The following is a 16,327-nucleotide window of genomic DNA, read 5'->3' on the forward strand; positions in this document are numbered from 1 at the left end:
TAATCACATCTTGAGCAGAGTTATCAGAACTGAACCACAACCAATGGAACTGGCCAGTCTGACTGGTTTGACCCCCAAATTGGTCTGGTTCGAGGCCTGGAACCCAAAAATTCCGGCTTGGTACCAAACTGGCCGGTTCCATTACACCAGCCTTATTTCACTAAACTGACTGGTTACATACTGAACCAACCAGGTTCTGTACAATGCAACCAAGGACGTTCCAAACACAATTTAAAAAAAAATAAAAATACAATAACTTTTGACTAGGGCAGCCTAATATTCAATCCTAGGGCCCTACTATTGCTATGCAAATAATGGTAAAATGAATTATCGTCCTTTTACTTAAATTTTTAAAAATACTGTTAATTGTTTTAGAATGTTTGAGATAATGTTCCACCAAGTTTCCAAAATTGGGGAACATGGGAATAGGGAGACACACAAGGGGGGGCATGTTGTAGCACCCCCAAATTTTAGGGAAATTTAGTGGGGAAGGGGAACGATGGGGTATATATATATATGATTCAACCTTGGGGCGGGGCAGGGAGGGGCGGTGTTGTTTCTTTTTTTGGAATCTGTTTTTCTGTTGTCATATTTTGGTGTCTACTCTCTAGTTTCCATCTCATTCATCTTAATTCAAGTCTTCGCCAGTCTTTTCTACTTGGGCTTTAATATGGATGAGGAACTACTTGATTATGGCGAGCAATCCGTTAACTAGGTATGCATTCTCATCCCACAAAGATTTTATTTCCACAAAGGATTGCTCGTTGATTTGACCTCCCATTCATCCAACGATGGAAGTGCCTCACTTTCCTCAACACCCATTCAATTCGTCATCGAATCATGTGGATAATGCATAGCACAGCATCTAGAGGTTTCGGGCTCGAGAACTTCTACTAAGCATACTCCAACTTTGGACACAACAAACCATAATCATAGTGAACATCCCGCGAAGCCTCTGAAGCAACAAAATTCAAATATTTAAATTCTAATAGGGGATGGTATTCCCCATTCAAACATTCTACAATTTATGGATAGGGCTCTAGTTGGCCGGTTTGCCAAGAAAGTGGTGAAATATTCTTTGCAGCATTGATTCGATGCCAATTGGGCTCTTGTTATCGATTTTTCTCTGCAGTTCCACATTTTGCTAAAAGGTTGGTTTTGTGCTATCCTCAATAAAGTAGAAGTGAAGACTCCTATCCTACAACTAGTGTTAGGGAAAATATGGGTCGGTGCTTCAAAAGTGGAAAATGGATTTCGACGCTTCTCACAACCCCTTGCGAACACAAAAAATTTGGGCCCTCTTCCCAAGTCTACATATGGCATTCTGGAACAAATCAATTTGGGAAACCATAGGAAAATATATTGGCCAGTTTGTTTGTTTTGAGGAAGATTATCTTTCGAAGCAAGATTGTCTAGTGTCATGGGTGCAAGTGAACAACGACCCTAGAAGGTTTCCAGGAGGATATTGAATTGGTCTTCAACGAGATGGTTTGGAATCAAAATATTGATTATTGGAAGGTTGCCCTTTTGTTGTTTTCCTTTCCATGAGGTAGGCCACCATGTCTCCAATTGCACAAAAAAAATTGAAATTTCTAGTTGTCCAAAAGACTTTGGGTCAAGAATCTTCTGAATGTGCAAATCGAGGCCCCGAACCAAGGGACAAGGAGCCTCTAGTTTCTAAAGTCGAAGACGCAGACAATGGTCATCCTCCCTGTAATGTTCCTAACTAGGATATTTAGTGATACACAAAGCGAATAGACAAATCAACATCTAGAAATGAGATACAATCATTAAACTGAGCCATTTTATTAAATCTTTCTAGAGCAAATACAATAGTCATGGAATGGTGCACCTGGGCCTGTCTCCAAGGACAAGCGTGACAAAACCCAGGTAAGCAAATGGTGATCCTAGCGCTGCCCAATTGTTGCTCCAAAGGTGATCTACACTGCCTGCTGAAAAGGATGTGCTGGAAACCTCATTCCTATGCTCAGAAAATTCTGCGACTTCAGCTCCCGGCTCCTCAACAAAAACCCAGAAAGGGTTTGGTCTAGTTCAAACCTCTTAATATCAACCTCCAAGGACCACGTCCTCCTCCTTATGCTGGGAATCTCAACCTGTCTGGAAATGGCTGGGAAGGCCCTCCAAATCTACCCCAAATATTGAGATGTTATCCCCTATGGCTTTCCTCCCTTTTCCCAGCTGACCCCAACTCTGTAGCTCTCTCCACCAACTCCCACGTGAGCCCCAGAATGGCCCTCTACGCAGTCCACAATAGTTGTAAGTCGAGCTTCCCAAACGCAACAACCTCCTACTCCAAAACTCCTCCCAAAGGTTGATCCTCTGCTGCAACTCCAACTCCCCAAACTTTCCCGGCAAGTGTTGCCCAGATGAACTCCCAATCACCTCTGCGTGTTCCAAAAATATGCTCTGCTGGATCGAAGGCTAAGTGGTGTGGCCACAAATCTCCTCTGATTCTCCTCCAAGGTGGTGTGAAATGCCTTCTTAGGGTGGCACTCGAAATCCCCCAAAGGAAACGTTGAGTCTCCCGCCTGAGAAACTCGATGCTAAACAACCAGGTAACTCAGCTAAGCAGCTCAAGCAACACAAATGAATTCGATGTGCAAAATGAATACCTTCAGTTGGGGAGCTCCTCCTCCTTATATCTTCATGGGCCTTCCTTTCCCCATGTGGGCCCCTCTCCAAGCCATTTCGATTCCCCTCCAAGGCAATTTGAATTGCCAAAGTGCCCAAGTGCATTTTCCCACATGGGTGGCCCCCACCTTCCACTAGCAATCTAATTCAGCCTTCCTTTCTCCTAAGTTCCTAAGTCAAAAATGCTTTTGTTCCTTTACTCATCAAAATTTATGCAAAGTTGTGGAGAGACCAAAACCTATTACAAATTTATTTGGCATGGGACATGACAGTCCTCCCCTCCCAAATGTCGCTTTCCCTCAAGGAACTTCAGCGTTGGGTGCTCCAAGATGTGTTCACCCTCCCATGTGGCATGCTCATCCTGCAAGTTCTTCCAATGCACCAAAAACTCCCTAATGGTCTTGCTCCTCAACTTCCTCTCCCGGGTCTCTAAAATGGCCTCAGGCTCCAAAATCATATGTCCCTCATCGTCTAGTGGGGGTAACTCTACTACTGTTGTCACTTGTTGTCCCAACACCCTTTGAGGCATGAGACATGGAAGATGTTCTGAATCCTGCTCCCTTGAGGCAGCTCCAGCTCATAAGCCACCTCTCCAACTCATCTGACCACCCTGTACGGCCCATAAAAACATGTTTGTAGCTTCTCGACCCTTTTTGCTTCAAGGTGGACTGTCTATATGGATGTAACTGGAGATACACCAAATCCCCCTCCTCAAAGTGTCTCTCAGTCTGGTGCCTGTTAGCGTACATCTTTTATTGATTTTGTGTTGTTACTATGTTCCTTGAGAGCCATGAGATGTCTTAGCTCTCTAGGATCCAATCCTTGGCCTTTGGGGCCCGATTGTCTCCAAAAACAATGTTAGCAAAAGATAAAGCATCATAACCATACAAAGCATAGAAAGGAATCATACCGATGGACATGTGATGGGTAGTGTTGTAGCAATACTCGCCCAAGTGCAGCCATCGAATCCAAGCCCTCTGCTGCCTAGTCACGTAGTTCCTAAGATACCCCTCCAACCACTGATTAACTTGCTTGGTCTGGCCATCTATCTGGGGGTGGTAGCTCGTGCTAGGGGTGAGCTCAGTACCAACCAATCTGAAGAGCTCCTGCCAGAATCCTCCCATGAACCTATTGTCCCAGTCACTCACTATGTTCTTAGGAAGCCCGTGCAACCGGAAGACTTCCCTGAAGAATAGCTCTGCAACCTGTGAAGTTGAATACTGGGTCAGGATGGCAAAGAAGTGGGCATACTTAGTCAACCGATCAACTACCACATAGATGCAATCCTTGCCCTATACTATGGGGAGCCCAGTGATGAAATCCATGGAGATACTCTCCCATTTCCCCTCAGGGATGGGAAGCGGCTGCAATAACTTGGCCGGGTGAATCAGTTCCCCTTTGTTCCTTTGACATGCCTCACACTCCTGTATGTGCCTCAACACGTCCCCCTTGAGGCCCTTCCATGTGAAATGCTACCAAACTGCCATGTATGTTTTTTTGAACCCCTGATGCCTTGACAATGATAAGTCATTTTCTACCTGGAGCACTCTCTCCCTCAACTGCAAGTTAGGAACCAGAAATATGCGCCCCTTGTAGTAGATGACCTCGTCCATCACCCAGTAGCGCTCATCTATGTGCGTCCTTTCCAAAATCTCACATGCCCTCCTGTCTTTGGAATACTCTACCAACCGCTGGGCCGTCCAATCATGGCAAATGATCATGAGTGAGAGGTCTACGGGTCTACTGGATAGGGCATCTGCCACTACATTGTGTTTCCCCCGCACATACTCTATGTCAAAATCATAGGCCTCCACCTTGCTGACCCATCTCTGTTGTCTATCTTTGAGGACCTTCTACCCCATGAAGTGACGAAGAATGTTGTGATGAGTCTTCACTCGGAATTTGTTACCCACCAAATACTGTCGAAATTTGGCCAAGGCATGCATGATGGCCAGCATCTCCTTATCATATACAGAATATGACCTCTCATGGGATAAGAGCTTCCGACTCTCGAAAGCAATGGGGTGCCCATCCTGAGACAAAACTGACCTGATTCCCTCTCTGGATGCATCACACTCCACAGTGAAGGGTTGGGAGAAGTCCAGAAGTGCCAATACTGGACATCACCTCCTTGAGGCGGTCAAATGTTCACTGTGCCCCATTTGTCCATGCGAAAGCCCCTTTCTTAATCAAATTGGAAGGTTGTCTTGAGGATCTCCTGATCCCTCACCCTGATCTGATGGTACCATGAACACAGATCTATCGTAGAGAAGTACTTGGCTCCTCTAAGCTCATCCATCAAGTCATCGATGCGAGGAATGGGGTACTGGTTCTTCAATGTCTCCCTGTTGAGTGCCCAATAGTCAATGCACATGCGCAAGGTTCCATCCTTCTTCTTCATTAGCACTACTGAAGAAGCAAAGGGACTAGAACTCGGCCTGATGTGGCCCAACACCAATAGCTCTTTGATGGCCCGCTCAATCTCGTCCTTATAGGCCTTGGGATGCCTATAAGGGGTGGTAATCACTGCCTGCACAGTGCACACCAGGCTCCAACTCAATGGTGTGCTCGAATCCCCTATCTAGTGGTTGCCCTGGTGGAATATCTCCAAATATTACTAAGTACCTGTCTAACAAAGCTTGTATGTTTGGAGGTGATGACTGGGCTTGTCCCCCAACCTCTGAAACCCTCAGCTCTACTGCCCATGCTCTCCATGTCGTAGATTTGCCTCGATCCTATGCGTTGAGACTGTCTGTGGTGGGTACGAATGCATGCCTCTAAGGACCACCAGCTTGCCATCCGGGTCGGTGAACTCCATCTCTAGCTTCTTCCAATCAGTGGTAACTTGTCCAAGGGAGTACAGCGACTTGACACCCATCACCACGTTGGTGTATGGCCATCAACCACAAAGAAATGGTCTGTCATGGAGTAGTCCCCCATGGTCACCATTAAGGCGGGCACATACCGAGTGCACTGCGTAGTCTGGTCACTCAGCACCAATTTTGAAAAGCCCTCAAACTCGATCGTGTTGAGGCCCCTCCTCTAAACCAAATGGGCATCTATGAAGTTGTGTGTAGCCCCACTGTCAACTAATACTGAGACCCGTTGCCCTTGTATTATACCTCTAATCCTCAATGTAAGAAATTTGGGGACCTCGCATAAAGAAGCAAGGACTCCCACAGATGGAGCAAAGGATGCCCTTCCCTGTTGAGGTGGTGGTGGAGGTCCCCTCTTTGTCAGACTCTCACCATCTCCCACACCACACTTCAACTCCACCTCGTCCCCCCGATCACTATCTCAGAAGACCTCGATGTAGTGGCCTTTGCCAGTTGTGCACCGATGGCCTGGTGCCCAGGGCTCCCGACAAGTAAGCACAACTTCCTTCCCCTGAGGTCCCTCCAGGTCTCATCATCTAGCTGCCCACACCCCTAGGTTGCTCTCTGTGGTGGTGGCCTAGTATCACTCCCCTTCTTGGGGTAGGGAGTACGTGCAGGAAAGGGTGCTCGTGACTTGGGGATGGCCCCCTGTAAATCTCTAGCACATGTCATTGCTTCCTGTAGCGTGGAGGGTCTGTGTGACTTCACCACTCCACGTAGGGGCTCGAGTAGGCCCTCTATGAAAGTGTACACCCTCCGAGCATCTGATAGGTCCAGCACCATTACTGAGACTCTTAATAACTCCGATATGTATTGCTCTAGGTTACCTGTTTGTCGGAGTTGGGTTAGCTCCCTGAAGTGAGCCTCTGGATCCCTCTGATCAAAACGCTCCACCACCCTCCTGGTGAAATCCTCATATGAAGTCACATTGGCATGCCCCAAGGTAGCCAAGCCATGAAACCACCAATCGTGGGCTTCCCCTTCCAAGTGCAGCATGGCCATCTTGATGGGCTCCGGCTCCGTCATCCGGTTGAATTGGAAATAAGTGTCCATCTTCTCTACCCAGACCCGAGTGTTGAAATTTGGTACCAGAGGACAAGTGGTTCCTTAAGGCTTTGATCTTTGGCCTAGGGAAAAGTGTCCAAAAGAATTTAATTTTTCTCCTAAAGTAACTTTATAATTTTTATAAAATTAAATCTAATTTAAAAGTGACTTTAAGTGATAAAGTTATTAAGTCTAATTTTAAAGTGATTTTTATAAAGTCAATGAAAAATTAGAAAGGAAAAGTGACTTTGGAAATAAATGACTAAGTGGGTCTTTATTAAAGTGGGGTGAATTAAAAAAATAAAAAGTGAGATTTAAATGAGCATTTAATCTCAGCCTTAGATCTCAATCTATTTCAGCCATTGGATTTAGGGATCACCCAAAAGTCACTTGGGGTTAGATTAAAGGAGGAAAATGAAGAAAAGGTCATTCATTCTTTCATGAGCAGATTGGGAGAAGGAGAGCAAGAGAGCAAGAGAGATTTCTGAGCAGGGAGGAGAAGGAGACAGCAGCTTGGCACACATTCCAAAGCAGCAGTTGAGCAGATTTGTACAGCTGATTCAGCACACAGTGAAAGGCAGATTTTGGCACGATTTTCGAGTGGTTTGCACAAAAATCGAGGAGCAGTTTGCTGATTTTTCTGCACGCAAAACGAGGGTCGTACAGTGCATTTATTGCAGTCTGTACAATGCATTTAATGCTGGTCGTACAGCAGCATTTAATGCTGAAAGTGGGCACGAAAATCGAGGAGGTCGTACAGCATTTATTGCTGTCCTGTTTGCTGTAATTTCCAGTTTGCTGTGAGGCATGGGAAAAGAGATAAGTTGTAAATTTGCTTGCTGATTTTTTGCTGAATATTTCTCACTGTAAAAGGCAATTTTCAGAACTAAAGAAGAGCTCTCAAACTGGTTTTCCCCAAGAGTTGTAGGGGGTTTTTCCAGGGTCAAGTTGACCAAAAATGTCAGTGTTTAAATGTGTTTTAATGGTTGTTTATTACTGCTGATTTTTATTTCTGCAATTTCCAGCATTCTGTAAAATTTCCAGAATTTGTGTTTTCAGCAATATTTATTTTTCAGCTTGTTAAATGTATGGTTATGGGAAAGGGCATTTAACTACATGGGAGAAATAAGGTGAAACTGAAAACTGAGGTGGGAAAACAGAAATTTCTACATGGTATCAGAGCTTGAGTGCTGAAGGGCAGTTTGGGACAGCAAAAAGAAAAACTATAGCTGCTGATTTTTCACTCAGAAAATTCTAGCAAGCTGATTTTTCATAAACAGCAGTTTTATCTTTACTACAGCAGTGCTATTTTTCAGTTTTAGGACAGCAGGATGTCATTGGGATTGAGGGTGGAGGATAGGCTGGATGGGCATACAAATTACAGTGTTTGGAATGAGAGAATGCAGAGAATCTTTGAGGAGGCAGAAGTCTGGGATATCATGGTGCATACCACACAGAACCCTGTTGTTGTGCCTACTGATGCTACTCAGTTGACAACTTATAATAAAAAGAACAACAAGGGTAAGAGGTTGATTCTAAACAGAATCAAAGACCATTGCATTCCTCATGTGAGAGGAAAGAGCAATGCCCATGAGATGTGGACAGCATTGTCCAATCTCTACCAGAGTACCAATGAGAACCGGAAGATGGTCCTGAAGGAGAAGCTGAAGAACATTAAGATGGGTAATGATAGTGCAGCTGGATATCTCACAAAGATTACTAATGTGAGAGATGAGTTGGCAGCGATTGGAGAGGCCATTCCACCGAGTTGGTGCGGATTGCAGTGAATGGCCTCCCCCGTTCATGGTTGAACTTTGCTGATGGGGTTTGTGCACGTGAGACCCTTCCCACATGGGAGAGGTTTTGGGATGATTGCATTCAGACAGAGATCATGAAAGGTTAGCTTGGGGCAGCCAAGCCAGTTGAGCAGGATGAGGATGTAGCACTGGTGACAGGAGGCAAGAAAGGCAAAGGGAAGAAACAGGCTTCCACAAGCAGTGGTGGGGGCAAAGGCAAAGGTAAAGGTAAACAGGGGAACACACAGAAGGACTATTCCAAGGTGAAGTGTTGGAATTGTCAAAAGATGGGACACTATGCAGTTGTGTGTCCGGAGAAGAAGAAGAAGAAGGGGAAGAACCAGGATGTGGCAGCTTCAACAGAGATTGAGGACTTTGCAGGTCGTTTTGACCGGGAGTTTGCGTTCACTACGTGTGAGTCCTCTAGTGCAGGATCACCTGCCACACAGGTTCAGAGGGAGCATGCTTTTCCCTTGATTAGCGGAGCATCTTCAGGTATCTGGTATGTGGACAGTGGGGCTTCACGTCACATGACAGGAGTCCGTGAGTACTTCTCAGAGCTTTCAGAGAGTGGCACTGATATAGAGGTAGTACTCGGTGATGACAGAGTTGTTAGAGCAGTCGGGATGGGGACACTGACATTTCAGAGGGAGTCCAAACCTCCCTTGAAAGTGTCAGATGTTCTTTATGTGCCAGGGATGAGGAAGAACCTCATATCCGTCTCAGCTTTGGAGGACAGAGGATATGAGGTACTGTTCAGGGGAGGATAGGTGTTGATGTATCCCATGGGCACTCCAGCTGATTCAGCTAGACTGATAGGTGTACGCCATGCAAAGGTGTACAAGTTTGCATTCCAGCCTCTTTTGGCATTGAGCAGTAGTACCGACAGCAGAGCTAGCAGTTCTGAGCTGTGTGAGATTTGGCACCGCAGGATGGGACATATGTATCATGGAGCCTTGAAGACATTGCGGGAGATCACTACAGGTGTGCCAGATTTCAGTACTGATCACTTTGATACTTGCAGAGGTTGTGCGATGGGCAAGTTTGCCAAATCCCCTTTTCCTTGCAGTGACAGCAGAGCGACTGGGATACTTGATTTGATTCATTCTGATGTGAGCGGTCGGATGTCTCATGTTTCCTTGAGTGGATATGAGTACTATGTTTTATTCATTGATGATCACTCCAGGAGGACCTGGATTTATTTTTTGAAGACCAAGAGTGAGGTCTTCAAGCGGTTTCAGGAGTTCAGAGCTCTTGTGGAGACACAGACAGGTCGAAAGATCAAGTCCCTCAGGTCGGACAATGGAGGAGAGTACACCCTTGGAGAGTTTGTTGACTATTGTGCGGAGGCAGGCATTAGGAGGGAGTTCATTGTTCCTTACAACCCCTAGCAGAACGGGGTTGCAGAGAGGAAGAACAGATCCATCATAAGGGCTGCCAAAGCCATGTTACATGATCAGGGGTTGCCATTGTTCTTGTGGGCAGAGGCCTGCAACACAGCTGTTTACTTGCAGAACAGGAGTCCGCATCGTGCCTTGGGGCACATGACTCCGGAGGAGGCTTTCTCTGGGAAGAAGCCTGATATTGGTCATCTTCATACCTTTGGATGCATTACATACTCCTATATACCCAAGGAGAAGAGGACCAAACTAGAGCCCACCGCAGAGAAGGGTATCTTTGTGGGCTACAGTGAGACCTCAAAGGCCTTTCGAATTTACATTCCTGCACAGAGGAGAGTTGTTGTCAGACAGGATGTGAAGTTCGAGGAGGACAGGGCCTTCAGGAGGTCACGGGAGTTAGAGTATCTGGATCAGCCAGACCCTCAGCAGCAGTTGAGTCAGTCGCAGGGATCCAGTGGGCAAGGATCAGGAGGTACATCTATGAGGATGTCAGGTCCGTTAGTGAGCAGTGGCTCACCGAGCCAGAGGAGTGGTGCTCCGTGCAGCATGCAGAGCAGTTCACAGAGCAGTTCACTAGGGAGTCCACTGATGGACAGTTCACACGGTACCTCAGCTTCTACAGGTTCAGGTGCAGGCAGGAGGACAACGGACAGACAGTCAGGAGTTCAGGCTTCTAATGATGATGAGGAGGAGGAGTTTCATTCTCCGGTGGGAGAAGTGCGCTCAGGGAAGAGGAAGCCCAAGTGGCTTCAAGACACCTTGAGAGATGCCTCATCTGTTGCTGAGCCGAAGAGGCCGGTCAGAGAGAGTAGACCACCTGAGAGGTTTTGTAGCTATATGGCGATGGTTACCAGCATCCTTGACTCTGAGCCTTCTAGCTATGAGGAGGCAGCTAGCCAGCAGGTCTAGAGAGAGGCCATGCAGGAGGAGTATTCTTCTATCATGAAGAATGATGTTTGGGAGGTGGTGCCGAGGCCTGAGGGCAAATCCGTGGTTACTTCCAGATGGCTTTACAAGGTAAAGCATGCTGCAGATGGCAGCATTGAGAAATTCAAAGCAAGGTTTGTGGCTAGAGGGTTCTCCCAGGTAGAGGGAGTTAATTATGAGGAGACCTTCGCTCCCGTGGCTCGATATACTTCGATCCACTCCATTATATCGATAGCAGCAGAGATGGGTTGGAAGATCCACCAGATGGATGTGAAGACTGCATTTCTCAATGGCTTCATACAGGAGGAGGTGTACATTGAGCAGCCACAGGGCTTTGAGGTGCATGGGAAGGAGTCCCATATGTGCAGACTAAAGAAGGCCCTTTATGGCCTGAAGCAAGCTCCCAGAGCTTGGTACTCCAGGATATATACATATTTGCAGGGGATGGGTTTCACAAAGAGTGAGGCAGATCCGAACCTTTACTTTATTGTGATTGGTGAGGAGCCTCTCATTCTGGTGCTGTATGTGGATGACTTGGTCATTACAGGTGCAGAGAGACTCATAGAGCACTGCAAGAGAGATCTTGCGACGGAGTTTGAGATGAAGGACATCGGCTTGGTGCATTACCTTTTGGGCTTGGAGGTGTGGCAGAAGGAGGGGCATTTCTTCCTGGGGTAGGGGAAGTATATTGTGGACATCCTTAGCAGATTCCACATGGAGGATTGTAGACCCATGTCAACATCGATGATCACCAACTGGAAGAAGCTTCATGCTTCGGATTCCGAGTTGGTGGATCCCACATTGTACAGGCAGCTGATTAGTTCCTTGATGTATTTGGTCAACACTAGACCAGATATCTGTTTTGCAGTCAACACGATGAGTCAGTTTATGTGTGAGCCTAGGAAGGTTCACTGAGTGGCTGCAAAACACATTTTGTGGTACTTGCAGGGGACAATGGATTATGGTCTGGACTACAGGCAGGGAGATGGAGTGAGATTGGCAGGATACACTGATTCTAATTGGGCAGGTTGTGCTTCTGATAGGAAGAGCACTTCAGGGTGCTGTTTTGGGTTGGGTTCAGCAGTAGTGTCATGGTTCAGCCGGAAGCAGCAATCAGTAGCACTGAGTTCAGCGGAAGCAGAGTATATGGCAGCCAGTCTAGCTAGTTGTGAGGCCATCTGGCTTCGCAAGATGTTGTTTGGCTTATTTGGTCAGCCATTGAGACCTTCCGTGATTTACTGTGATAATCAGAGTTGCATTAAACTCACGGAGAATCCAGTATTTCATGACAGGTCAAAGCATATCGAGATCAGATATCATTTCATCAGAGACTATGTTCAGAAGGGAGCTGTGAAGCTTGAGTATATTTCCACTAATGAGCAGGTTGCAGATCTTCTTACCAAAGCCTTACCACGGGGCAAGCATGTCTACTTCAGAGACAAGATGGGTGTGGTGAGGAACACCTTCCTCGGTAAGAGGGAGTGTTGAAATTTGGTACCGAAGGACAGGTGGTTCCTTAAGGCTTTGATCTTTGGCCTAGGGAAAAGTGTCCAAAAGAATTTAATTTTTCTCCTAAAGTAACTTTATAATTTTTATAAAGTTAAATCTAATTTAAAAGTGACTTTAAGTGATAAAGTTATTAAGTCTAATTTTAAAGTGACTTTTATAAAGTCAATGAAAAATTAGAAAGGAAAAGTGACTTTGGAAATAAATGACTAAGTGGGTCTTTATTAAAGTGGGGTGAATTAAAAAAATAAAAAGTGAGATTTAAATGAGCATTTAATCTCAGCCTTAGATCTCAATCTATTTCAGCCATTGGATTTAGGGATCACCCAAAAGTCACTTGGATCACCCAAAAGTCACTTGGGGTTAGATTAAAGGAGGAAAAGGTCATTCATTCTTTCATGAGCAGATTGGGAGAAGGAGAGCAAGAGAGCAAGAGAGATTTCTGAGCAGGGAGGAGAAGGAGATAGCAGCTTGGCACACATTCCAAGGCAGCAGTTGAGCAGATTTGTACAGCTGATTCAGCACACAGTGAAAGGCAGATTTTGGCACGATTTTCGAGGAGTGGTTTGCACAAAAATCGAGGAGCAGTTTGCTGATTTTCTGCATGCAAAACGAGGGCCGTACAGTGCATTTATTGCAGTCCGTACAGCGCATTTAATGTTGGCCGTACAGCAGCATTTAATGCTGAAAGTGGGCACGAAAATCGAGGAGGCCGTACAGCATTTATTGATGTCCTGTTTGCTGTAATTTCCAGTTTGCTGTGAGGCATGGAAAAAGAGATAAGTTGTAAATTTGCTTGCTGATTTTTTGCTGAATATTTCTCACTGTAAAAGGCAATTTTCAGAAATAAAGAAGAGCTCTCAAACTGGTTTTCCCCAAGAGTTGTAGGGGGTTTTTCCAGGGTCAAGTTGACCAAAAATCTCAGTGTTTAAATGTGTTTTAATGGCTATTTATTACTGCTGATTTTTATTTCTGCAATTTCCAGCATTCTATAAAATTTCCAGAATTTGTGTTTTCAGCAATATTTATTTTTCAGCTTGTTAAATGTATGGTTATGGGAAAGGGCATTTAACTACATGGGAGAAATTAGGTGAAACTGAAAACCGGGGTGGGAAAACAGAAATTTCTACACCGAGCTGTGCACTTGGCAGTGCCATCATATGTGGGGAAGTACATCTTTCCAATAGTCGATTGCAACTCATAGCTCTGCGTGCCCTGTCCTCCATAGGCCTTGCTCTTCTCATTCTGCTTGAGCTTGCAAAAATCTCTGAAAGAGAGTGCTTCTTGAAGTCTGCTCCCATGGACTACCATTCCCTGAAGTGCTCTTCCATCTGTGAAGGATCTTTGACCCCTGCTCGTTCATATTGTGTCAAAGGCACGAATGAGGGCAATGTAACTCGAGTTGGCCCACTCACTGATGGAGGTTGTGCAGCAGGTGAAAGATGATCGAATTGTTGAGAGGCCCCTGAAGTCTCTCCAAATAGGAACCCCCCTAGGAGTGTTTCTCTCTCGGTTCTGCGTTTTGATCTCCTCTAGCATTTCCTTCTGACCCTTTGCTAAATCATTCAAAGCCTTCAAGAGGGCTATCAGAGGCCATCTCTTCCCTGCTCTTGGGCTCTCCCATGTCTTCTACTACTACTGCCTTTCCCCTGTCCTCTGTGTCTGGAGTGATTTCCAGCTCTCTTTCTCTGCTTCGGTACCTTTGTCTCCTGTATGTAATATTTTGTACCTTTGTCTCCTTTCTATCCAAGATCTCTCCTTCTATAAAATGGAGCCACTTGTAAAGGAGACCGATGCCTTTCCTAGCCTGATTGTTCCTTATGCTTACACCTCTTCGTCCAAATCTTGTAGGAAACCTCCTTCTGCAAATTATAATGTTGTCTATTCCTCAGAAGTGGCTTTTGTTTCTTTTGGACTTCCTGTTAAACGATATGCTTTTCATTCATCTTCCTCAACTCGCGAAGACGTTTAAGCATCTGGTGGTCTAGCCATGGATGCTCCTTCAATCAGTCATGCCAGTCACAAATCCTTGTTTTCTAAGGCTCAGTCTAAGGTTAGGGAAGAAATTCCAAGAGGAAAGCAAACCACGAACTCGAGGGCTCTTAGAGCAAAGGCCCCTCTCAAGGAGGAAAAATGAAGGTCTTGTCTCTAAATATCAAGGGGTTCAGGAAAAACCGCAAAAAATTGGCCTTGAAGCGACTCATTCGAGCCCACACCCTAGATGTTATCATGTTTCAACAAACTATGTCGTCGGATGCCTATGCGATTTCGATTTTAGAACCCTAGTCTAGGAATTCAACTTTCTTCTCATCAAATTAAGAAGGTTGGTCAAGTGGCCTTCTTATGGCTTCGCAACTTGATATATTGGTTTCACTTTTCTTGAGCTCTTCTCGACATATAGTGATTGATTTCGTTTCAAACAAACTGGACATGGGCATTAGGTGCTCAAATGTTTACGGCCCTTATAATGATTGTAAATGTTATGTCCCAAACTAGAAAAAATAGCAATAAGCAAAGCAAACAATAGAAACAACACCAAGAAATTGAAACATTCAGTGCACAAGCATAGAAAATCCAAAAATATCCAACAGTTGAGCCATTTTATTATAATCTGGGAGCAAAGTACAATAATGTGGAAGAAGTGCACCTGGGCTTGCCTCAAAGACAAGCGTGATCAAGCCGAGGTGATAGTATGTCAAGCCCAGATGGCAGAAATAATTGTTGCAATGATGCCCTGTGCTACCCTTGTGAAACTGTGTTGTCTATTGCTGTTGGAAACCCTGTCTATGATGCACAGAAAATTCTACCAAATTAGCCCCACACTCCTCAAGCAAAGCCCAACAAAACCCAAAAAGGGTTTGGCTTGGTTTTGACCCCAGAAATTCAACCTCCCAAGAGCTGCGTCCTCCTCCAAGTGTTGTAAGGTACGGCCTGCCTGTAACTCCTGAATAAGTCCTCCCAAACACTCAAAAATGGTTGAGATAATACTTCCTAAACCTTCCTTTATCTTTCCCGAAAAATAATAAAATACTCGCTCCACAAACTGACCCACGAATTCCCATGTGTGCCCAGTGAGGAATTCCTGCGCTTGCCCTGAGTGTTGGCAATCACACTGCTCCCAAACAGAAATCTCCAGCTCCCAAAATCCTCCCAAAGGCTAGTCTTCCCCTATACTTCCTTCACCAAAACTCCTCCAGCAATTGCTCCTCGGAAAGCCACTAAATTATCTACTGCGTGTTCCACTACTACGTCCTCCTGGAGTACGCACTGGCTGAATGATGGTTGAGTTGGGGGCTCTAAATATCCACCTGCAATCTCCCGGAATGATAGAAAGAAACCTCACTAGGGTGGCACTCGTGGTCCACCGAAGAGAGGGTGAGTTCTCCGCTTGGAGAGCTCGTGCTAAACAGCGAGTGACCCAACTAAGCAGCTCGAGCAACTAAGGTTGAGTTCAATATGTCAAAAGATGCTTTGTGAAGATGAGCTCCTCCTATTTATAATTTCTTGGGCCTTCCTTCCCATGTGGGCCCCTTCTCCTTGCCATTTGACTTCCCTCCAAGGCTATTCGAACTCTTCACTTGGCCAAGTGTGTTTTTCCCATGTGGGTGGCCCCCACATTCCACTAACAAAGTAATTCGGCCTCCTTTTCTTCCCTAAGTCCCTATGTCAAAATTGAGTGGGTTCCATGGTTTCCAAAATTATCCAAAATTGTGGGAAATTAAACCTGTAACAAAATAATTTAGGAAAGGACATTACTAAAAACCTTTTCGGGAGGCTTTCATGGCCTCTAGTTTCTTTGGTGCATCACACATAATCATGGGAGGGGGCATTAATTTGACTCTATCATCAAGGGAACCCTGGGAAGTTAGTGCTCGATCACATCCTTTGGGTGACTTCTTCACAACTTTGTTTCATTCCATGAACTTATTTGATGTTGAGCCTGTCAAATTAACCCCAATGTGGAGAAATATGAGACCTGATGATAGTGCCATCTCTAAGCGCCTGTATAGCGTTTTGATTTTAGTATCTTTCTCCTCTAACTTTTCAAGGTTCAAATATTGGGTAGACGCTGCCAGGATATCAAACCATTGTCCATTCTTTCTAGCTTTAGAAAAAGATGACCCAA

General features: G+C 45.3%; 1 protein-coding gene across 2 annotated transcripts in view; it reads right to left on the minus strand.

Annotated features, from left to right (window-relative positions):
* DRL1 (KTI12-like, chromatin associated protein) overlaps window positions 1-16,327 on the minus strand; it is a 226,785-nt gene that overhangs the window by 142,997 nt on the left and 67,461 nt on the right. The window lies entirely within an intron of this gene.

This window comes from Pinus tabuliformis, chromosome 3_2 (genome assembly GCF_031772625.1).
Source record: "Pinus tabuliformis cultivar Carrire ecotype Pingquan chromosome 3_2, CPIR1, whole genome shotgun sequence".
NCBI lineage: Eukaryota > Viridiplantae > Streptophyta > Pinopsida > Pinales > Pinaceae > Pinus > Pinus tabuliformis.